Below are 23,555 nucleotides of genomic sequence, written 5' to 3'. Positions count from 1 at the left end.
ACACACACACACACACACACACACACACACACCAAATACATAAATCAAATGAGAGAGAGAGAGAGAGAGAGAGAGAGAGAGAGAGAGAGAGAGAGAGAGAGAGAGAGAGAGAGAGAGAGAGAGAGAGAGAGAGAAGCGAAACAGCTAAAAAGAATACATACCAGAAGACCATCAGATATTCACAGTAAAAAACAAACTCCCACGCAAAAAGCACAGAGTCTTTAAAGAATTCAGGAGCGAAAGATTTAAGTTAAAGGCGCGCACAAAGTGTAGCAAAACGTTTAATCCAAATAGGAGCGCGTGGATAAGACGGGAGGCGTGAAGAAGACCGGTTGTGGGGCGAGACATGAGAAGCACACGCGTTCAGCCTCGATAGGCGGTGTGTGTTAATGTGTTAAACTCGTATATTAACAGGAAATGTGTGATGATAAACCTTAGCCAGACAGAGAGTAAGAGATAGAGAGCAAGGGAGAGAGGGATAGAAGAAAAAAGTGTTTAAATCAAAGACTTTCATGGAAGTTATTAAGTTATTAAGACGAGGATTATTAGCCGCTCTTGTTTGATTTGAATATTGAAGGAGATTTCACCTGAAGGGGACACAAGTATCATTGAGAGTTGCAATTACACAGACGAGTGAGAGGAAGGGCGGTGCGTTTCCTTACTGGCGGGAATGGAATTAATACACGAGAGGTTTTGAGTGTTGGAAGTGTATGCGAGTTAATAATGGGGAGGCGAAAGTAGTAATATTAAGGTGTTGAACGAAATGCTCTGATTGACAGGTTTGAGACAGGTGTGAGAGGCGAAGTGAACAGGGATGAGAAAGATACAAGGAAGTAGCACGTGTGTGGGGGAGTAAATGTTGGGTGAAGTGTGCGCGCTAAGAAGCAAATGTGAATATAATGCAGTGGTGAATGTAGGTTAGAGTAATACTAGATAATTATGCACACTGAACCCAGAGATAAATGTGAGGCTGAATTAAGTGCAAATGTGAGATGAGGCACAATAATGGAGCATTAATGAGTAAATGCGAATATAATGCAGTGGTGAATGTGGGCTAGAGTAATGCTAAATAATTATACATAGTGAACTGCCTGATAAATTAAGATAGAATTAAGTGTAAATGTATGAGAACGTTAAGATATACATACTGGGAGTGTATTGAATGAACATAATGAAAGTGTGAGTGTAGCTTAAGTGTGGTGAGTGATGGGTGAGTGTAGTGATAACCAGAAGAGTGGGAAGCAAGGGCAGTGTTAAATAATGAAAGAAAGTTGTGTATACGTAAATTAGAGTGGGTTGGAGTGCAAGATATACAGGACAGGGCAGTGTGGCATAAAGTGTCCGGCGGAGTGCTCTGATAAACAGGTGTGTCAGAAACTGGTTGTGAGGTGAGTGGCTGCGCAGGGAACACAGGGGAGAGGCACAGGGGGCGTCTTGTTACCTGGTGGGAAAATACACGAGATTTTTTTCACCTGCATTTTGTCAGTTACATGATGAGGTGAGGTTTTGTTATGTGGTGGTGGTGGTGGTGGTGGTGGTTTCGTGGTTGGTGTTGGTGTCGTTGTTGTTGTTGTTGTTGGTGGTGGTAGTGGTAGTGGTAGTTGTTTTTTGTTGTTGTTGTTGTTCTTGTTGTTGTTGTTGTTGTTATTATTATTATTATTATTATTATTATTATTATTATTATTATTATTATTATTATTATTATTATCATTACTACTACTACTACTACTACTACTACTCTTACCTGTAATTAATTGTACCTTTCTTTATCTTTCCAGGTAAGCGTTGGCGTCTACTTGCTTCTTCCTCCGCCACTGTGCCACATCAACATCATACGGTACAGTGTTGCCAAGTCTTCTTCCTCTTGATAGTGGAGTTATTATTGTTATCATTGTATATTAGAAAGGAAAACGCGGAAATTCAGATAAAGAAAAAAAATAACGTACAAATAAAGTCGTATGAAGAGAGACGGAAATTACACACACACACACACACACACACACACACACACACACACACACACACACACACACACACACACACACACACACACACACACACACACACACACACACACACACACACACACACGAAAAGTAATAAGAATACACACACACAGACAGACTCATAAACAAACGCAGATTACAAGCAAAAGACGGAAATTATTATATGAACACACACAGACATATAAAGTTTAATCAGAACACACACACACACACACACACACACACACACACACACACACACACACACACACACACACACACACACACACACACACACACACACACACACACGTACAAACAAACGCAAATAACGAGCAAAAGCGAGGCTAGGAAAGACGGGGAATGGGAGGGAGCGGAGCGGGACTGGCGCGCGAGATGGAGACAAATTAAAAGTGATAATGTATTCAAATTGTTAGTTGTGAGTTTTAAGCCAGATTTGCGCGGACTCTTCGGCACTTTTACCGGGCGGGGAATGACCGACGAGCGGGGAATGAGCGGGGAAATGAACGCACGCGGCGGCAAGACTGACGGTGCAGGAATGATCTTTTGTTGGGAATGCGAGAGGATGTGGAGCTTAGATTAGCGCTCACACACACACACACACACACACACACACACACACACACACACACACACACACACACACACACACACACACACACACACACACACACACACACACACAAGGGGATGAATTAAATAAAGGAATGCTGCAGCTAGCTGGTCGTGTATGCAAAATGATGTTGAAAGTTGCTCAGTATATTCCCGAATGAAGTAATCCGCTCAAAATTCAACGTGGGAGAAAAAAAAAAAAAAAAAAAGAGGACTAAAATAGATGAGCCGGGGAAGACTGGATGTAGGACAGAAGGCAATTTGATAACTGAGAATAAGCGAGGGGGAAAAAATAGTGTAACATGAGACTATCACGCGATGAGAGAGAGAGAGAGAGAGAGAGAGAGAGAGAGAGAGAGAGAGAGAGAGAGAGAGAGAGAGAGAGAGAAATTTTTTTATTGTCGCTGTTCACTCACCCTCTGGCTAAGCTTCACCTGGGAAGAAAAAAGGGAAAAAACTGATAAGAGCGGCGGAAATTAATTTACCTTCTGTGTGTGTGTGTGTGTGTGTGTGTGTGTGTGTGTGTGTGTGTGTGTGTGTGTGTGTGTGTGTGTGTGTGTGTGTGTGTGTGTGAAGTACATCATTGTGGGTATTTACTTAAGTAAATGGATAAGTTATTTTGAGAGAGAGAGAGAGAGAGAGAGAGAGAGAGAGAGAGAGAGAGAGAGAGAGAGAGAGAGATTGGCGTTAGTTAATCCTCCCTCCCTGTCTTCTTCCCTTTTCTCATCCCTCTTCTCTCTTCCTCCTCCTAAGCTTTCCCCTCTTCCCTCGCTTCCCAATTGGGTCATCTCGTCTCTTCTCTATCTCCTCCTCTCTCCCTTTTCATCTTCCTCTCTCTCCCTCTCCCTCTCCTTTTTTCCCTCCCTCTCTACAAGTCCCTCGGAGACCTGTTGCGGGAGAGAACTCCTAATAGTGCCTGGAAGCAAGAGAGAGAGAGAGAGAGAGAGAGAGAGAGAGAGAGAGAGAGAGAGAGAGAGAGAGAGAGAGAGAGAAAGTGCACGAATTCAGGGTAGTGTATCTGTCTTTTAAAAGGACTTGAATGGCAAATGTGAGAAAGTTAGAGAGAGAGAGAGAGAGAGAGAGAGAGAGAGAGAGAGAGAGAGAGAGAGAGAGAGAGAGAGAGAGAGAGAGAGAGAGACCCATGAAGTTACTCCACTACACCCACAAAAAAGTACTTTACCCCCACCAGAGAGAGAGAGAGAGAGAGAGAGAGAGAGAGAGAGAGAGAGAGAGAGAGAGAGAGAGAGAGAGAGGTGACTCCCCGCCCACAACTCCCCCACCGCCAGGGCCCATCAAAACGCTGTGTCCCTCCCCAACTTTCCTACTGAAGAAGTTTGTGATGAAGAGGAGCGGCCGTGCGCCTCCTCCTGCCCGCTCTGGGACCCCGCGGCCCTTTGCGAACTGGGAGGCGGAGGAGGAGGAGGAGGAAGAGGAGGAGGAGGAGGAGGAGACCAGGGACAGAGGACTGAAGGAGGAAGAGTAGACTGGGTGTGAGACTGAAGTGCAGGGAGAAAAAGATGGAAGAGGTCGAGGAATAGAGGAGGAGGAGGAGGAGGAGGAGGAGAGCTGAGTGTAAGGTTAAAGTGCAAGGAGTAGGAATGGGATGGAAGAGGAAGGAGAGAAGGAAGGGGAAGAGGCTGCGGGAGTGTACTGGAGGTAAAAGAAATAGATATGTAAGACTGAGGGGGAAGGAGAGACAGTAGGAGGAAGAGGAGGAGGAGGAGAGCAAAAGGAAAGCAATAAATATGAAGTTGGAAAGGAAGGAAGAGAAGAGATGATCGTTTAGAGGTAAGAGAGAGAGAGAGAGAGAGAGAGAGAGAGAGAGAGAGAGAGAGAGAGAGAGAGAGAGAGAGAGAGAGAGAGAGGTAATCTGCGAGGGAGAGGGGTAATGCCTTTCTGAACGTGCTACGACTCGGGCCAAACGTGGGCAACCCGCGGCTCACTCTCCTTTTGTTTCCTGCCTCTCTTTTCTCTCTTTATTGCTTCCTCTTTTCCTCCCTTTATCTGAGTGGCTTTTTCCAGGTTTTCGGGGCGTATTTGCTCTTTTTTTCTTTCCTTCAGTTTTTGTTTTTATTTTTTTTTATCTGAGTAGCTTTTCTCTTGAGTTTTCATATTTATTTTTATTTTCTTATCTTACTTTCCTTTTGTCTTGAGTGTTAAAGTAGATATATTAATTTATTCCATGCTGATATTGATGGTTAATTATATATTCTAATTAACTCTTATTTATTTATTTATTTATTTATTTATTTATTGGCTCCAGCGGTAATTTCGAAGTGGCTTTAATTTCTACTTTCATTTATTTATTTTTTTTATACGTACTGTAGTTCAAGATTTTTTTGGGGGGACGAATATGTAACTCGGTCAGTCATTCTCTCTCTCTCTCTCTCTCTCTCTCTCTCTCTCTCTCTCTCTCTCTCTCTCTCTCTCTCTCTCTCTCTCTCTCTCTCTCTCTCTCTCTCTCTCTCTCTCTCTCTCTCTCTCAGTCCCTCTGTGGCCAGGGCTTCGCAGCTTATCAAAGGAGCCAGCCTGGAATGGGACCCCGGCCAGCCACTCCCATTCCCATCATTCCAAATTCCCAACTATTCCACTCCGAGCACTAACTATTCAAATTCCAACTTTGAGGCGACATACCTAATTCCAGACACTCATTAAGGAAATACGGTCTTCCCCTCCTCCTCCTCCTCCTCCTCCTCCTCCTCCTCCTCCTCCTCCTCCTCCTCCTCCTCCTCCTCCTCCTCCTCCTCCCTCTCCCGCATCCTGATCCTCCAACTCACAGTACTCTTCGTCCTCCGTGCCCTTGTACCACTGATCCTCTCCTCCTCTTCCTCTTCTTCCAAATCCTCCTCCTTTTCCTCCTCTTCCTCCTCCTAATCAACCGTTACTTGTATTACTTTTACCACCACCACCACCACCACTACTATTGCTACTACTACTACTACTACTACTACTACTACTACTACTACTACTACTACTACTACTACTACTACTACTACTGTTGCTTCTACTACTACTACTACTACTACTACTACTACTACTAATGTTGCTTCTGCTGCTGCTACTACTACTGCTACTACTACTACTACTACTACTACTACTACTACTACTACTACTACTACTACTACTACTGTTGCTTCTGCTACTACTACTACTACTACTACTACTACTACTACTACTACTGTTGCTTCTGCTACTACTACTACTACTACTACTACTACTACTATTACAGTACTACTACTACTACTACTACTACTACTATTAATATTACTACTACTGCTACCAAATCTACCAGTACCATCGTTCAGTCTTCAGTCCTCCTGCTCCTCCCTTCCCTCCCCTCCCCTAAGTGCCAAATGGACCAATGGGAGCCTTGTTGCTTAATGATTACCCAATTAGAGGGAGAGTTTCAAAGGCTTTTAGTGTGAGGGGCGGCGGGATAGAGAGCAGCGCGCCTTGCAGCCTCCTCCGGCCATTCATTGCTTGCCGCGCCCTTCCACTATTGCATTGAGCTTCTCTGCATTAATATCCGCTATTTTGTTTTGGGCGAATTTGTTCTGATTCGTGAACCTTTATGTTAAGTTGATAGTTTTTGTGGGTCTGGTGATTTCTGAGGCTTTGTGATGTTTTGGTGACGCTGTTGAATTTTGAGGTCTTGAAGTTCTTGTTCTGGTTGTCTCTGCTCATCCGTTCACTAAGTTTTTGCCTATCGTTGTTTATTCTTGTTACCTTGATGCCTCTCCCTCCATTCCTCTCACGTCAGAATTCATATACGATCGTCTTTTCTTTCATTACGTTCTTAATTATTGTTATTTATTGTTAGTGTGATGTGTCTTCCTTCATTTGTCTGTCTTCATTTATCTTCATTCACGTTTTCGTCTTTCCTTGCATTTCTCGCGTTTGCTTTTACGTATCTTCATCTCCTCCTCATTTGTTCTTTCATTACATTCCTACTTTTTGTTATTTAATCTTGTTACCGTGATGTTTCTTTCATTTTTTTCTCATTCATGTTAATGTAAAATCTCTTCCTTTATTTCCCTCACGTCTTAATTCATGTATTCATCTTTTCTTTTTCTCTTTCATTGCATTTCCACTTTTAAGTATCTGATCTTGTTACAGTCATCTCTTTTTTTCATTATTTTTTTTTCTTATTTCAGTCTGCAATGTGTCGTCGTTTACTCTTTTCACGTCCTAATTCACACGTTCACCTTTCCTTTCATTCCCCACTTCCTCTTCCCTTGGCCTCAGTTTGAACTTAGGACTAAATCACCCTTTTTATGCCCTCCCTCCCTTCACTTTTGTCCATCTGCTTCCTGTCCCCTGACCTCAAATATTTGCCTCCTCCACCCGTGTGTCCTACTCTCTCTCTCTCTCTCTCTCTCTCTCTCTCTCTCTCTCTCTCTCTCTCTCTCTCTCTCTCTCTCTCTCTCTCTCTCTCTCTCTCTCTCTCTCTCTCTCTCTCTCTCTCTCTCTCTCTCTAATACATGTGTTGCTTGCTTGCCGCCCTGCATTTTTATTTCACTTTACCTCAGCTTGGTGCACTCTCTCCTTCCTCCATACTTCTCCCACACCACTTACCTCTCTCCTCTCCCTCCTCTCCCTCTGCCAACCTTCCTTTAACCTCAACTATGTGACTCTATCTCTCTCCCCTCACCACTTTTAAGCATATTTTTGCTGGCTCTTTCCCTTCCATCTCTCTCTCTCTCTCTCTCTCTCTCTCTCTCTCTCTCTCTCTCTCTCTCTCTCTCTCTCTCTCTCTCTCTCTCTCTCTCTCTCTCTCATCCTCTTTCTTTAAAACTTTCGTCTTCTTCCCTTCTTTTCCCGCTTTACTTCTGGGAATGTTTGTTTATAAATTTTCCTTACATTTTTTCTCATTATTTTCTCTCTTTTACGTAAAATAAAGAAAATACTTGACTTTTGGACCTTCATGGAAATTCTGTTCATGTCATTTTTGGGGGGAACCATTTTTATTTTATTTATTTATTATTATTATTTTTTTTTTTTTTACCTTCCAGCTCACTTATTTTTGCATTCAATATCTTCTCCTCCTCCTCCTCCTCCTCCTCCTCCTCCTCCTCCTCCTCCTCCTCAACTTTCCATTTGTTATTGATGGCTGAGGGTTGTCAACTTTTTTCCGTTCGTCTAAAGTGATAGGAAGCGAGAGAGAGAGAGAGAGAGAGAGAGAGAGAGAGAGAGAGAGAGAGAGAGAGAGAGAGAGAGAGAGAGAGAGAGGTGGGGGGAGCGGGGGGCTAATCTTTCTCTCTTGATTAATCTCCCTCCGCCACAACCATCCTTCTCGCTTGACCTTCCTCCAGCTTCCTTATCTCCCCGCCTATCGAGACACCCGTGGCTTTATATATTTCTCTCTCTCTCTCTCTCTCTCTCTCTCTCTCTCTCTCTCTCTCTCTCTCTCTCTCTCTCTCTCTCTCTCTCTCTCTCTCTCTCTCTCTGGTCTGATTTCTATATTTTTTTTGCATTTATCGTTTTAGTATTTTCTCTAATTTCATTAACTTTTTTCTTATTGTCCTCCCCACTCTCTCTCTCTCTCTCTCTCTCTCTCTCTCTCTCTCTCTCTCTCTCTCTCTCTCTCTCTCTCTCTCTCTCTCTCTCTCTCTCTCTCTCTCTCTCTCTCTCTCTCTCTCTCTCTCACAACAAAAAAGGGCTTCACAAATGCCAGGCGCGGAAGACTGGGCGGCATATAAGGAAAGTCGCCTTGCAATAATAGCGACTCTTGTGCCTATGAGAGTGGAGGCCTTAATAGAGTGTGGCGGCCAGGAGGACGAGCAGGAGGAGGAGGAGGATGATGAAGAAGAGTAGGAAATGAGGGGGAGTATTGGAATGCAGTAGTGGTGGTGGTGGTGGTGGTGGCGGCAGTCTTCATGTTTACGAACAGACCGTGACTCAGCCATACTGGGCAAGGGGCGAACCAACCAGCCAGTCAGTCATTCAGCCAGCCAGTCAGTCAGCTAGTCAGTCAGCCAACCAGTATTTATTCAGTTAGCCTTTCAGCCAGCCAGCCAGCCAGTCAGCCGGCCGGTCAGTCAAGCCAGCCAGACAGACAGCCAGCCAGCCAGCCAGCCAGCCAGACAGCCAGTTTCTAAATTAGACAAATTTAGAAACCTTTTAATTTTTCCCCTTGTTACGTGTCACAGTGGTTAGGCTTGGTTGTGGAGGAGGAGGAATAAGAGGAGGAAGAGGAAGAGGAAGTTTTGAACCGTTTGTTCCCCTTCACTCTTTAGCTCGTTCCCCTTTCCTCTCTTCCTTTTCTCCTCTTCCTCTTTCTCCCCCGTATGGATTTCCCCCTTCAGTTACGTGTCGCAGTGAAAGAGGAGGAGTAGGAGGAAGAGGAGGAGGTCTGGAGTCGCTTCCTTTCACCCTTTACCTCTACCTTCTCCTCCTCTTCCTCTTTCTCTCTCCCCAATGGACTTTTCAGGCAGTTATGAATCCGTGATATTTTCAGGGTGGTGGTGGTGGTGGTGGTCATGTTTCAGGTCTCCCAATTCTCTTCTCTTCCTTCTCCTCCTTTATCATCCTCCATCCCTCTTACCTCTTCACTCTCCTGTACCAATTCTCCTTCTCCTCTCACATCTCATCCTTCTTTCTCTATCATACTCTGTCCTTCCTCCTCCTCCTCCTCCTCCTCCTCCTCCTCCTCCTCCTCCTCCTCCTCCTCCTCCTCCTCCTCCTCCTCCTTTGACCGTCCTTCCCTTCCCCTGCCACTTCCCTGCTTCTGCTGCCTCTGCTCCCTGCTTCCCTTCCCCTTATCGCTGCTATCATTGCCACCACCACCACCACCACCAAACACCATCACCACCCGTCTTCATATTTATAGTAAGATTAGAATGGTAATATAAATGCATTGGTGGAGAAAGAGGGAAATGTGAGGGAAGGAAGTAGCGAGAGAGAGAGAGAGAGAGAGAGAGAGAGAGAGAGAGAGAGAGAGAGAGAGAGAGAGAGAGAGAGAGAGAGAGAGAATTGTGTGTATAATTTTATGACTGGAAGGGAGGTAAAGAGGAAAGGGAGAGAAACTGCAGGAGGAGGAAAAGGATATATGGAAAGGGAAAAGGAAATTATGAGAGAGAGAGAGAGAGAGAGAGAGAGAGAGAGAGAGAGAGAGAGAGAGAGAGAGAGAGAGAGAGAGAATATCAGTCACAAAATATTATAATCCACGTAAGAGGACAATCAGAGAGAGAGAGAGAGAGAGAGAGAGAGAGAGAGAGAGAGAGAGAGAGGGGGGGGGGGGAGACACGTTATTCTCAGCTGGTTTATAATTCAGATTGCTAAGTAATTCCAATGGTATCGGCGGGGTAAGGGACCAGTAACACCTGCCAATTTGCTTGATGAACGAGTGTGTGTCCGCGCCGCACACCTGAGGGACCTCCTTACCTGGCCGCGCCCCCTCACGCCCCCCACGCCCCGCTCACCTGGATTAGAATACTTTGTGACTCATATTGACTCTCTCTCTCTCTCTCTCTCTCTCTCTCTCTCTCTCTCTCTCTCTCTCTCTCTCTCTCTCTCTCTCTCTCTCTCTCTCTCTCTCTCTCTCTCTCTCTCTCTGATCGTCTTCTTACCTGGATTATAACATTTTGTGACATTGACTCTCTCTCTCTCTCTCTCTCTCTCTCTCTCTCTCTCTCTCTCTCTCTCTCTCTCTCTCTCTCTCTCTCTCTCTCTCTCTCTCTCTCTCTTTTTCAGGTAACACGTTCTTTCCATCCTTCTTATCTCTTTTTCCATTTCCTTTCTGTTAATGTTTTTTCTTATTTCTCTCCTCCAGCAATTCGTCTCGCCTCTTGCCTTCCTCTTCCTTCTTTTCCCTTGCCTTTCCTTCTCTTTCCTTTCTTTCCCTTAATTGTTGTTTTCTTCACTTCCATACTATTCTATTCTATTCTAACCTACTCCATCCCCTCCCCTTCCCTTCCCTTCCTTTCCCTTCCCTTCCCTTCCCTTCCCTTCCCTTCCCGTCACAACACAGGCTTATGCACACAATTCACACACACAGGAAATGGTTCAAACGCAATGTGGAATGAAGGGGAATGCTATTAGAGTGAATGAAAGGGTGAGAAAATAATGGAATGGGTAACAATTTTGGGTGGAGGGGAGGGAGAGGGGAAGAGGAGGGTGTTGTGACGGGGATGATTATGGGAAAAGGAGGAATAAAGGGAGGATTGAATGATAGAGAGGAAGATAGAAAGAAGTAAAGAGGTGAGGAAGGGAGAAGGGAGGGGAAGAATGGGAAAGAGAGGAAGAGGAGGGTGTAGTAATGAGGGTGATTGTGGGAAGTAGCAGAAATTGTGACAGTGAATGATAGGAAGATAGAAGGAGAGATAGAAGAAGTAAAGATATTTTGTGTGGAAGAGAAATGGTATAGGGAGAGGAAGAGATGGGGAAGAGATGGGGGGGGGCGCTTTGTGAAGAAATTAATATGCAAATGGAGGAGAAAAGGGAGAAGAAGGCAAGAAAGAAGGAAGGAGGACAAGGAAGTAATATAAATGATAAGAAAGGAAAAGCTTGGATGGAAATAAAAATGTGAATTATAAACGAAATAAATTTGGAACATGGCAAAGCGAGAATAATATTATGATTTAGAAATGGCGAAGAGAAATAAAAAGAGAAAATAAGATATGAGATTACAGAGAATTGAAGGGTGGAAGAGGAGAATATGTAGATACGAAGATAAGTTAAGCAGGAGAACAGGAGGAAGAGAAGAATGAGGAAAGAGAGTGAGAGAAAAAATGAAAATAATAGCAAGGAGAAATGAGGTGATGAAAGAAAGATACTCGTGTGTCTTGCTTATTTATTCACGACGACGAGGAGGAGGAGGAGGAGGAGGAGGAGGAGGAGGAGGAGGAGGAGGAGGAGAAGATAAGGGGCATGAATAACTTGAAGACTAAGATTTTGAGGAAAAGGAGGAAGAAGAAGAAGAACAATAGCAGAAGAGAAAGGACGTGAATAATTTTAAGAATAGGGAAGGCAAGACGAAGGAGGAGGAGGAGGGGGAAGAAGAGGAGGAGGAGGGGGAAGAAGAAGAAGAGGAGGAGGAGGACATCAAAGGGCGACTGTTACTTATTCATCTCAATTTGTATTACACAGAGAATCACTTTCCTAGAATCATACATTATACATCATCATTCATTTCAGACACATACATAACACATTGTACGTTCATTACACATACGTTCATACAATACATACACATTATACGTTATTCATCGTGGACGTATGTATGGATTTCAAATTATACATGTGATCGAAAAACTTAGATATGAAGGAAGGGAATGGAATGGGAGGAGTGCTAGAGTGAGAGAGAGAGAGAGAGAGAGAGAGAGAGAGAGAGAGAGAGAGAGAGAGAGAGAGAGAGAGAGAGAGAGAGAGAGATTATACTTGTGATCGAAAAGAATAGAATTAAAGGAAGGGAATGGAATGGGAAATGAGAGAGAGAGAGAGAGAGAGAGAGAGAGAGAGAGAGAGAGAGAGAGAGAGAGAGAGAGAGAGAGAGAGAGAGATATTTATACTTGGTAATCTTTTACATACATGTGATTGGATAAAAATAGAAAGAAAAAAGGATGGAAACAGAATAGAAAAATGAATAAATAGAAGAATAAATGAAACCAAGAGAAATGAAACAAGATGGATGGCTCAGAGAGAGAGAGAGAGAGAGAGAGAGAGAGAGAGAGAGAGAGAGAGAGAGAGAGAGAATAAAAAAAGGTTATCGGGAAGGGCCGTCTTAGGATCATATTTCCTGGACGAGTGATTCTTTTGTGGCCATTAATCAATTCTCTCAGTCAGTCTGGTTTTGCCTCCTCCTCCTCCTCCTCCTCCTCCTCCTCCTCCTCCTCCTCCTCCTCCTCCTCATGTTCCCTCTTATGTTTCTCCCCTTCTACTTCCACCTACTCCCTCATCTCCCTCCATCCCATCTCTTCCTCCTCCTCCGCCTCCTCCCTAGGCTCATCCTCATCCTCCTGTTCTCTTATCTTTCTCCTCCTCCTATTCCGTCCTCCTGTTCTATCTCCTTCTGCTCTTCCACATTGCTCTTCACTTTCTTGCTCGTTTTTCTCCTGCCTATCTCCTCCTCCTCCTGTTTCTCCTCCTCCTGCTGCTACTCCTCCTCCTCCTCCTAGTGTCAACCTTCGTTCTGTTCCTCGTATTCTCTCTCCTGCTTGTCCCTCCTCCTCCTCCTCCTCCTCCTCCTCCTCCTCCTCCTCCTCCTCCTCCTCCTCCTCCTCCTCCTCCTCCTCCTCCTCGCGGTGCAATAAGAAAAGCTGCTGAACAGTAATGATACGTATTAAAACAATTTCACGGGTGGTCCTGCTGCGAGTGTTGCTGGAACGTGTGAGAGATTAATAAAAGTCTGAACCGCGTGCGCACGCACACACACACACACACACACACACACACACACACACACACACACACACACACACACACACACACACACACACACACACACAGAGAGAGAGAGAGAGAGAGAGAGAGAGAGAGAGAGAGAGAGAGAGAGAGAGAGAGAGAGATGGTTATTGTGGAGCAAGTGAAACGGAATTTACAATAACGTAAAACCAAGTGTAATTTTTAAGCTAAACATATATATATATAGAGAGAGAGAGAGAGAGAGAGAGAGAGAGAGAGAGAGAGAGAGAGAGAGAGAGAGAGAGAGAGAGAGAGAGAGAGAGAATTAGTAATAACAAAAATAAAACTCAAAATATAAGGTTAATGTGAAACAAATCTTGAGCTTTCAAAACAAAAGTAAGACAAAAATAAAAGTGAGAATCAGCGAGCGAGGGACGTGAGGGAGCAACTCAGTCCACCACTCAGGAGGAGGAGGAGGAGGAGGAAGGGAAGAGAGAGAGACAGAGACAAGAGGCGGGAAAGGACAGGGAGGGACAGAGTTGTAAAAGAAGGGGACGAAGAGAGAGAGAGAGAGAGAGAGAGAGAGAGAGAGAGAGAGAGAGAGAGAGAGAGAGAGAGAGAGAGAGAGAGAGAGAGAGAGAGAGAGAGAGAGAGAGAGAGAGAGCGTGTAAGCTTCACATTTCAGCCCGTCGCCGCGTCTGACATCGAGCTTGGATGTTTTATTTTACTTTTTTATTCACTTTTTCAATGTTCTTGTTTTTTTCTTTTTCTTTTCTGTCATCCATCCATCTTTCTTCCTTTCATTCCTTCCTTCTGGTTTGATTCTCTGCAGATTTATCATTTATTACTCCTTTTTACTTATTTATTTTCCTTATTTTTTCTCCTCTATTGGTACCTAAGTTTTTTTTTTCATTTTTTTCATTTTTTTCTATCATACAACTTTCTTTCTCTAAAATGACTCCATGTGTGACTTTTTTGACTGTGTATGACTCTGTGGGACTTTAAAGGACGGCTATATCCCTGGAACACAAAGAGGAAAGGGAAGACAGACTGGAAAAGGGGTGGGAGAGGCAAAGGGGACGAGGTGACAGGGAAAAAAGGGACTGCGGTGGTGGTGGTGGTGGTGGTGGTGGTGGTGGTGGTGGTGGTAAGGGTGAAAATCCCTATCCTAATACACAGCTACTCGTATTTGTGCTCCTGTAATGCGCCCAGCTGACTACTGCTTCCCTGGGGCATTGTGGGTACTGACAACAGCAGCAGCAGCAGCAGGAGGAGGAGGAGGAGCGTCGGGAATAAAGGAGGGAAGAAGGGAGGGATCGATATTATAGGCTATGAGAGAGAGAGAGAGAGAGAGAGAGAGAGAGAGAGAGAGAGAGAGAGAGAGAGAGAGAGAGAGAGAGAGAGGGGGGGGAAAGAAAGAAGGAGGGTTTGATATGGTAGGAGGAGGAATAAAGGCAAGAAGAGGAGGAGGAGGAGGAGGAAAAGAAGGAGGAGGAGGAGGAGGAGGAGGAGGAATAAGGGTTCGTAGGGGATAAGGAATATAAGGGACCTCCCAGCATGGCCGCTTCAGGGCTTCAGGGCTTCAGGAAGAACAATACAAGGGAAGCTTCTCCTTGAATCAACGAATTATGTTTATAAATGGAGTGTAAAGGTTCGCTATTGTGGGAGAGAGAGTAAGAGGGAGAGAGAGAGAGAGAGAGTGGGAGAGGGTGAGGGTGAGAGGGAGAGATTGTTAGGTAGAGAATCCCTTGGTAGTGGAGTGGCTTAAGCACACACACACACACACACACACACACACACACACACACACACACACACACACACACACACACACACACACACACACACACACACACACACACACACACACACACGTCACCCTCTCTCACACACTAGTAGGAAGGAAAAAACATCAAAAGGAAATAATCAGAACACATAAATAAACAGTAAGTGGGGAGAAGGGAGAGCGATAAAGGAAGGGAGAGCAAGGGAGAGGAGTGTATGGGGGAGATTGTGTAGGGAAGTGGAGAAGGGAAGATAAAACAGGTGGATGGAAGAGGAGTGAAAGAGAGGGAGAGTAAGATAAGACGTTACCTAAAGAAAGTGTTGAGAGAGAGAGAGAGAGAGAGAGAGAGAGAGAGAGAGAGAGAGAGAGAGAGAGAAACAAATATAACGCTTGTCTGTGTTTTACTCTTCCTTTCCTTCCTCTCATCCTCCTCTTCCACATTATCACTTCCTCCTCCTCCTCCTCCTCCTCCTCCTCCTCATGTTCCTTCATTTCTTCTCCCTTCGTAAAATGCTCTTTCCTTCCCTTTCCTTTTTTTCGTCATTTTCTCCTCCTCCTCCTCCTCCTCCTCCTCCTCCTCCTCCTCCTCCTCCTCCTCCTCCTCCTCCTCCGTGTTTCATATCCGCCTGGACGAAGGAAGCCAAAATGTGGATTATTCTGGAAGGTTTCTGCTCTGTCATGTGTGTGTGTGTGTGTGTGTGTGTGTGTGTGTGTGTAAGAAGGTGCTTCAAGTTAATGGTTTATTACAGTGGAATCTTAAAATAACTCTCTTTGTAATTGTCATCGAAAATATTTGGTGTAATTATTTATTTGTTATTTTTTTCTTAGGTTGCAGGAAACTTGTAATTTTGTTTTTGTTTTGTTAATTGTTAGTTATCCTTGTTCAATTACTCGATTCCTGGTAACACTCTCTCTCTCTCTCTCTCTCTCTCTCTCTCTCTCTCTCTCTCTCTCTCTCTCTCTCTCTCTCTCTCTCTCTCTCTCTCTCTCTCTCTCTCTCTCTCTCTATGCATCCTCTCTCCCTGTCTTGTTCATTTTTCCCTCTCCCTTTCCTTCCCCTCCTCCTAATTTCTTCCTTCCCTTTCATCTTAGATTCTTGCCAGTTGCATCTTTATTCCTCCTCCTCCTCCTCCTCCTCCTCCTCGCCAGGCTGTCCTCCACTTCATTCTTAATCCTCCCCAGTTCCTCTCAACCATTCCTCTTCATTTTTTTTACCCTCCTCCTCCTGCTCCTCCTCCGCGTTGCCTCAAATTTCCCTCTTGTGTTCCTTTATCTCTATTTTTCTCCTTTCCTTCTCTATACCTCCTTACAATGTACTCTGTTTCCTTCCCTCCTCCTCCTCCTCCTCCTCCTCCTCCTCCTCCTCCTCCTCCTCCTCCTCCTCCTCCTCCAAGTTCCTTCCCATTTCAGTTGTCTTCTCCCTCCCCCCAAGCTCCCCACCTTCCCAACTGTTCCTGCCCATCTTCTGTTCCCCTCCTCCTTCCCCTTCACCATGTCCTCCCCATTTTCTTCCTACTTCCCATCTTCCCTAAATTCCTCCCCATCTCCTCAATGTCCTTTTTTTCTCTTCAGCTTCCCCATCTCCTCCTCCTCCTCCTCCTTCAAGTACCTCCCCTCAAGTTCCTCCTCCCCAAGCTCCTCCCCATCTCCCCAGCCCTGCCGCTCCCAAGGGCCAAATATGGGTGAGGAATCGAAATACTTACACCTCTCCCATTACCTTCATGCCTCGGGGGTAATTGTAGTGTAAAGAGTAGGTCTGAGTGCCCTCCCCCCCCCCTCCTTCGCCGCCGCCGCCGACTCCTCCGACTCCGCCGCCGCTGTCGTCGTCTTCTGGTTGCAATCTCTAATCTCTCTCTCTCTCTCTCTCTCTCTCTCTCTCTCTCTCTCTCTCTCTCTCTCTCTCTCTCTCTCTCTCTCTCTCTCTCTCTCTCTCTCATTCCTCCTCCTCCTCCTCCTTCGCATTTTCTTCACTTATTCTTATTTCCTCCATATCCTTCTCCTCCTCCTCTTTTTATTGTTTGGTCCCATTGTCTTATTGTTTCTGTCATTCTTCTTTCGCTTCAGCCTTTCTTTCTTCGTCTCCTCTTCCCCATCCTCCTCCTCCTCCTCCTCCCCATCCTCCTCCTCCTCCTCCTTCACAATGACAATAGCGACAATGCCGAACTATTCTTCTTTATTAAGTTAGAAACACACACACACACACTGACACACACACACACACACACACACACACACACACACACACACACACACACACACACACACTTTACATGCAGCAGGCACCCTCGCCGCCAGCCCTTTGACAGACAGGCAGGCAAACACACACACACACACACACACACATAACAAGAGCGTAGGTTCCTCATTCGTGTTTACCGAAGGCCCCACCCGTGAACCCCGATAGACAGAACTCGATAAGGTCCTCCTCCATCCCTTCCCCTTCCTCCTCCCTCCCCTCCCTTCTCCATCCTCCTCCTCCTCCTCCTCCTCCTCCTCCTCCTCCTCCTCCTCCTCCTCCTCCTCCTCCTCCTCCTCCTCCTACGTCTCTCTAACCTCCGTTTCAGCCACTCATTTCCTCTTCCCTCTCCTAGCCCAAGCCTTATTCTCCCTGTCCTCTCCCAGTTCCTCTCCCTCTCCCTCGTCCCTCTCCCGGGCTGGGTGGAATAAGGACAAATAGAAGAGGAACGTTCCTTGTATTAACTGTTCCGTATTGGTTATAGTCGGCCAGGCAGGATATTCAACGTAAATAATAATGGCTGTGCCTCGCCAAACCAGCTCCTACAGGGTGGCGCTGAAACATGTGTCCCCACCAGAGCCATTCAGGTACAGGGTGGTGCAGAAATCGTGCACTAGTGGGGTTGTGAAGGGACGCTAGTGCTTATACGAGTGGTTATTAGGATTTTAGGGGTTGTGTTGTGTTTGTGTGTGCGTGGGTGTGTGTGCAGGAATGGTATGGCGCGGGAAAGACTTCTGCGCCACCCTGTACCGAGGAGGTAGCCCGCGGCGGGGTCTGACTCGTCCAAAAGATGCCTAGTGTTGTCTAGTGAGGAACCCGCACTGCTGCTTCCCTTGCTTCCTTCCTTCCTTCACCTTCCTTCGCTCCTCATTGCTGGAACCTTTGAATCTGACTTGCTCATCCTTCCATGGCGTCCCTGTGCACCCCTGCCCCGTGTGTCCGCCTCGCCAGGTTGGCCAGGGACAGGGGCAGGCAGGGGAGGGCCAGAGGGCAACATTACCAGCTCCCATACCACGAGCCCCGAGCCGCGCCGCTGCTACGTGGCCCTCAAGTCACTCTCAAGACCTGAAGCCGCATTACATAACGTATTGACTGCCTCTCTCTCTCTCTCTCTCTCTCTCTCTCTCTCTCTCTCTCTCTCTCTCTCTCTCTCTCTCTCTCTCTCTCTCTCTCGTATGTGTGTTAAAAATGCGTTTCCATCTTCCCTTTACCAGCTTGCGCCATCTCTCTCTCTCTCTCTCTCTCTCTCTCTCTCTCTCTCTCTCTCTCTCTCTCTCTCTCTCTCTCTCTCTCTCTCTCTCTGTTAAAATGCGTTTCCGACATCACTTTACCAACTTAACGCCGTCTCTCTCTCTCTCTCTCTCTCTCTCTCTCTCTCTCTCTCTCTCTCTCTCTCTCTCTCTCTCTCTCTCTGTTAAAATGCGTTTCCGACATCGCTTTACCAACTTAACGCCGTCTCTCTCTCTCTCTCTCTCTCTCTCTCTCTCTCTCTCTCTCTCTCTCTCTCTCTCTCTCTCTCTCTCTCTCTCTCTCTCTCTCTCTCTCTCTCTCTCTCTCTCTCACCTGTCGTGATGTCAGCCAGTAAGTCAACTTTCAAACTCACACGACATTTGCAACATTCCCTCTGGGCCGCGAGAGAGAGAGAGAGAGAGAGAGAGAGAGAGAGAGAGAGAGAGAGAGAGAGAGAGAGAGAGAGAGAACTTACCTCATTACTCAGTAGAGCAACCCCCTCAGGCTGCTATGATTAAGACCAATACTTCTCTCGGATTTGCAGAAACTAGGAAACTTTCTCTCTTCTCTCTCTCCCTCGGGCACTTTCCTCCCCTTTTCCCTCTCGCTCTTCTCTTTCTTTCTCTCTTTTCTCCTCTGTCTTTCTATCACCCCACCTAATTTTCTCATTAATTTCCCTCTCCCTTTCATTCTTGTCTCTTCTCCCCGTTACTCTCTCTCCAGATTCTCCTCTTCCTCTTAACTCTCTTTCCGTTATTAGGCTTCCTCTTTACACTCTTTCTTCCCTTGCCCTCTTCCTCTTAACTTTCTTCTATTGACCTTCTCCTTCGCACTCTCTTCCTTCCTCTACGTCTTCCTTCTTATTTTTCTCACTTTCTTTTCTTGATTTTCTTTTCCTTTTTTCCTTTGTTTCTAGTTTGTTTTTATTTTCTGTAGAGCAATTTTTTTCCTCTTTAGTCTCTTTTTTCCTCTTTTCATTGTTATCCCTTTTTTAATATTCTATTCTTTTTCGTTTTCTTGTTTGTCCTCCTCCTCCTCCTCCTCCTCCATAATGTCACATAGAAAGCTCTGTCCTGATTGGGTGAAACGCGACTCTCCAATAACCAATAGGGAGAGAGTGAGTGTCGGGGGAAGGGAGAAAGTATGGGGAGATGTGGAGTAGGGAGAGAAAATAACTAGTGACGGGGAGAGGGAGATGGGGAGAAAGTTTGTATATTATTGGGGAACTTTAAGATAATGTAAGAATGGGGAGAGGGGAGGAAGATGGGGAGGGAACACACTATTGGTGGAATAGGAAGATAGGGAATTGGGGAGAGGGGAGAAAGAGGAAGTATCTAACCAGGTGTGGAGGATTTAAGTAGGGGATTTAAGCGGGAAGGGGAGAGGGAGGAAGAAAATGAGAGGTCAGGGGAGAAAAGAGTATGGTTGGGGAGAATAGGGAGGGGGAGGTTGGTTAAGGTCATTGTCAGGGTTCACACATTGAGGTCAGGGGAATGGGGAGCTTAGGGCGGGGAGGGGAGGTATGGAGGGAAGGTGAGGGAGGTATGGAGGGGTTTCTCTCCATATATGTAACTCCACATGTATATTATTTTTCATTTGTTATGCTCTCTCTCTCTCTCTCTCTCTCTCTCTCTCTCTCTCTCTCTCTCTCTCTCTCTCTCTCTCTCTCTCTCTCTCTCTCTCTCTCTCTCTCTCTGATTACACATTTTCTCTATCTTTTTCTTTCTTTTCCTTCTCTCATTTTCTCACTATCTTTGTATCTATCTTTATTATCTGACGCTCTCTTGTTTTCTTCATTTTCTTCCATTTTCTTTCTCTTTTCCCCCTCCGCCGCCGCCGCCTCCAAATTCTCGTCACTACAATATTATCTATCACTAGTACGGTTCTCTCTCTCTCTCTCTCTCTCTCTCTCTCTCTCTCTCTCTCTCTCTCTCTCTCTCTCTCTCTCTCTCTCTCTCTCTCTCTCTCTCTCTCTCTCACACACACACACACACACACACACACACACACACACACACACACACACACACACACACACACACACACACACACACACACACACACACACACACCCAACAAATACAGTTACCCCCTGTTCCTTCCTCCCCCTCCCCCTACCTCCGTGGGCAGGTGTGTTAATTGCCCGCCTCGCCGTGCTCTCGGCAGGTGTTTGTACAGGTAATTGTGGCCTCATAGCTGCGTAATAATCGCCGACTCGGACACTTAAGGTACATTTGCGGAGATAATATTTTCACTGCAATAGCGATACTTGGCGATACGCGGCGCGCTGTGGGAGATAAGCCAGGGTGTGGAGAGATTAGAAATTTTGAGTTTGATTTTATTTGAGTGTGTGTGATTTGATTTTTGAGTTTTTGTGACTTTTTCTTTAAGTTTGTGATTGGAGATTTTTTTGGGGGGGGTCGAATTGGATTTTTTTAAGCCTCTGGAGAGATTTTGGGTTTTTTGGAATGACTTTTTCGATTTTTGGAATTGGAGATTTTGATTTCTGTTTTTTTTCTTTTCTTTTTTTCTTTTTTTCTTTTTTTTTCTTTCTGCTTGTCTCGTTTTTTTTTTTTTTTTCGGAAAGGGAGGGAGAATGACAAGAGATGGAAGAAAAAAAGGCATGTTCGCTGTTCGGGAGGGAGGGAGAGTGATGACGGAGAGGAAAAGGAAGAGTGTCTGTTTGGTTTTCCTTTTGTTTTGTTATGTATTTAGTGAAGTGATATTCTGCTTTCCTTCATTGATTTGCTATTGTCTTTTGGTTAATTTGGATAGTTTATTTTTTTGCTTTTATTTATTTTTTCTTGTTAATTTTTATTCCTTTTTTCAGTGATTTGTGTGTTTGTCGTTTAATATTTTCCTGAGTTTTCCTGAGTTTTCTTCGTATTGCTGTATGCTGTCCTTCCTTTCCAATACTCTCTCTCTCTCTCTCTCTCTCTCTCTCTCTCTCTCTCTCTCTCTCTCTCTCTCTCTCTCTCTCTCTCTCTCTCTCTCTCTCTCTCTCTCTCTCTCTCTCTCTCTCTGTCACTTCAAACCGTCCAAAGTTCACAGCTCATAATTAACCTTCAGCCTCACACACACACACACACACACACACACACACACACACACACACACACACACACACACACACACACACACACACACACACACGGCCTGTAATTATCTAGTTATATGTTTTACGGCGCCGCTAACGACAGGAAGGAGGCGACGCTGGGATTGGTGCAAAGGAAATGTGTCCCTCGCTACCTGATTGGCTGAACGACGATGTCTCTCTCTCTCTCTCTCTCTCTCTCTCTCTCTCTCTCTCTCTCTCTCTCTCTCTCTCTCTCTCTGGTATGATGTTTAAATTTTCGTCTTTTTTGCATTATTTTCTCTATGTAAGTTCATGGAGTGTGTGTGTGTGTGTGTGTGTGTGTGTGTGTGTGTGTGTGTGTGTGTGTGTGTGTGTGTGTGTGTGTGTGTGTGTGTGTGCGCGCGCAAACTAAAGTCGAATCCTTGCGGGTGGAAGTTAGAAGAAAAGTTTTCATGCACGTGTGTGTGTGTGTGTATGTGTCGGCCAGGCCTTGTCGCTGCTGTGGATGAGTGATTGCGTCATAAAGTATAATGGACTTAATTAGGATATATAGCAACCCCCTCCTCCCCTTCTTATAAGGACACACTGCCACGAGGGGAGGGAGGAGGAGGAGGACGAGGAGAGAGGAGGACGAGGAGAGAGAGGAGGAGGAGGAGGAGGTAGTGGAAGTGGGAATAACATGCAGGGGTCAGTCTTCCCTCTTCCCACCTCCTCTCCTTCTTCCTCCACACCTCCACCTGCTCCACCTCTTCCAACTCCTCCTCCTCCAGCTCATCTCCGCCTCCACGTCCATCTCCTCGTGCTCCTCCTCCACATGTTCCTCCTCCTCATTGGCAATTCACTCCTGGCGGGGTAGTTAAGCTTACCTGTCTCTCCTTAATAGACAGGTAAGTGATTCGGCCCTGTCTTACCTGGCCGCCAGTCTCCTCCCTTCCAATGACGTATTAACTCGGGATTAGCGGAGAGCAGGGGAAGGGCGGGGCGCGGGCTGACGGGCCGCTACTCACACGGGCGGCGGGAGGAGTGGGCGGGGAGACACAGCAACACAATCGAGGAGGTTACTTATATTTGGCAGCAAGATTCTCTCTCTCTCCTTGTGGCTTCCTTCGTTTTGATTTGTGGTTCCTGTGTCCTTGTCAGTTTGTGTGGCTTTTGTTTGTTTATTTAATGTTATTACCTTCCTCACCTTTATTAGTTATTGTTTTAAAGGACTTTTTTATTTATTTTTTTATTGGTTCTTTTCTTGTTTATATATACATTTTTTTTATCGTGGTTTGTGTTCTATTTGTGTGGATTTTTTTTTTTTTTTAAGGCTTGTTTGATTTGGTTTACTTATTTTCGACTTTGTAAGTTTTCTTCATGATTGTTTGTCGTAATTCTTGTCAGCTTCTCTAGTCGTGAATCAATATTTCCTTCATCATCATTATTTCCTTCTACTTCCCTGTACGTACTTACACGCCTGCAATTACGGATTCCCTTTGATGTACTTATCTCTTAGAGGCAACGACACACACACACACACACACACACACACACACACACACACACACACACACACACACACACACACACACACACACACACACACACACACACACGAGTAGTTTATAAAATTGTTCCGGTTTTAACTCTCTTTCAGTCTTTCGCGACTCGCCACTTCCGGTCCCAAAATTAAATAATAAAGTTGCCTGGCATACAAAATTAGCCCAATAGCCCACCCACTCACCCACCCACCCACCCGCCCGCCCGCCCGCCCGCCCACCCACCCACCCACCCACCCACCCATCAGCCAGCCAGCCAGCCCACTATTCCACCAACCCGCCCATCCACCCGCCAGCCGCCCACTCAACCAGCCGCGCCAGAAAAGGGATAAAAAAGTGTGCGGTGGGAGCTTAAAAAAAAAAGTGTGTGTGTGTGTGTGTGTGTTTATTTTGAGGATTCTTATTGCATGTATATTGAAGCAAATTCCGTGTGTGTGTGTGTGTGTGTGTGTGTGTGTGTGTGTGTGTGTGTGTGTGTGTGTGTGTGTGTGACGTTTTAATATTTGATGAATGCAACTTTTGTGCTCATCAAGGGAGCGGAGTGTCGTTACACAGCCGCGCAGGAGCGACGCATGCAACTCAAAATTATTGTTGCAAGTAGGAATTTAAAAGTAAGCGTTGGAAATGTGCACCAAACAAAACTGTGTGTGTGTGTGTGTGTGTGTGTGTGTGTGTGTGTGTGTGTGTGTGTGTGTGTGTGTGTGTGTGTGTACTTGCAAACACACTC

The 23,555-nt window shown here is 45.6% G+C and overlaps 1 long non-coding RNA gene across 1 annotated transcript in view; it reads left to right on the top strand.

Moving 5' to 3' along the window:
- Positions 1–2,830, top strand: part of LOC135113532 (uncharacterized) — a 51,730-nt gene extending 48,900 nt beyond the window's left edge. Inside the window, exon 5 of the long non-coding RNA XR_010274869.1 lies at positions 1,779–2,830. This is a non-coding gene — a long non-coding RNA (uncharacterized LOC135113532). The remainder of the gene's footprint in view (positions 1–1,778) is intronic.
- The last annotated feature ends 20,725 nt before the right edge of the window (positions 2,831–23,555 follow it).

This window comes from Scylla paramamosain, chromosome 26 (assembly GCF_035594125.1).
Source record: "Scylla paramamosain isolate STU-SP2022 chromosome 26, ASM3559412v1, whole genome shotgun sequence".
In the NCBI taxonomy this organism is placed as follows: Eukaryota; Metazoa; Arthropoda; class Malacostraca; order Decapoda; family Portunidae; genus Scylla; species Scylla paramamosain.
Note: the sequence above shows the minus strand (reverse complement) of the source record. Positions and strands in the feature narration are given on the sequence as shown.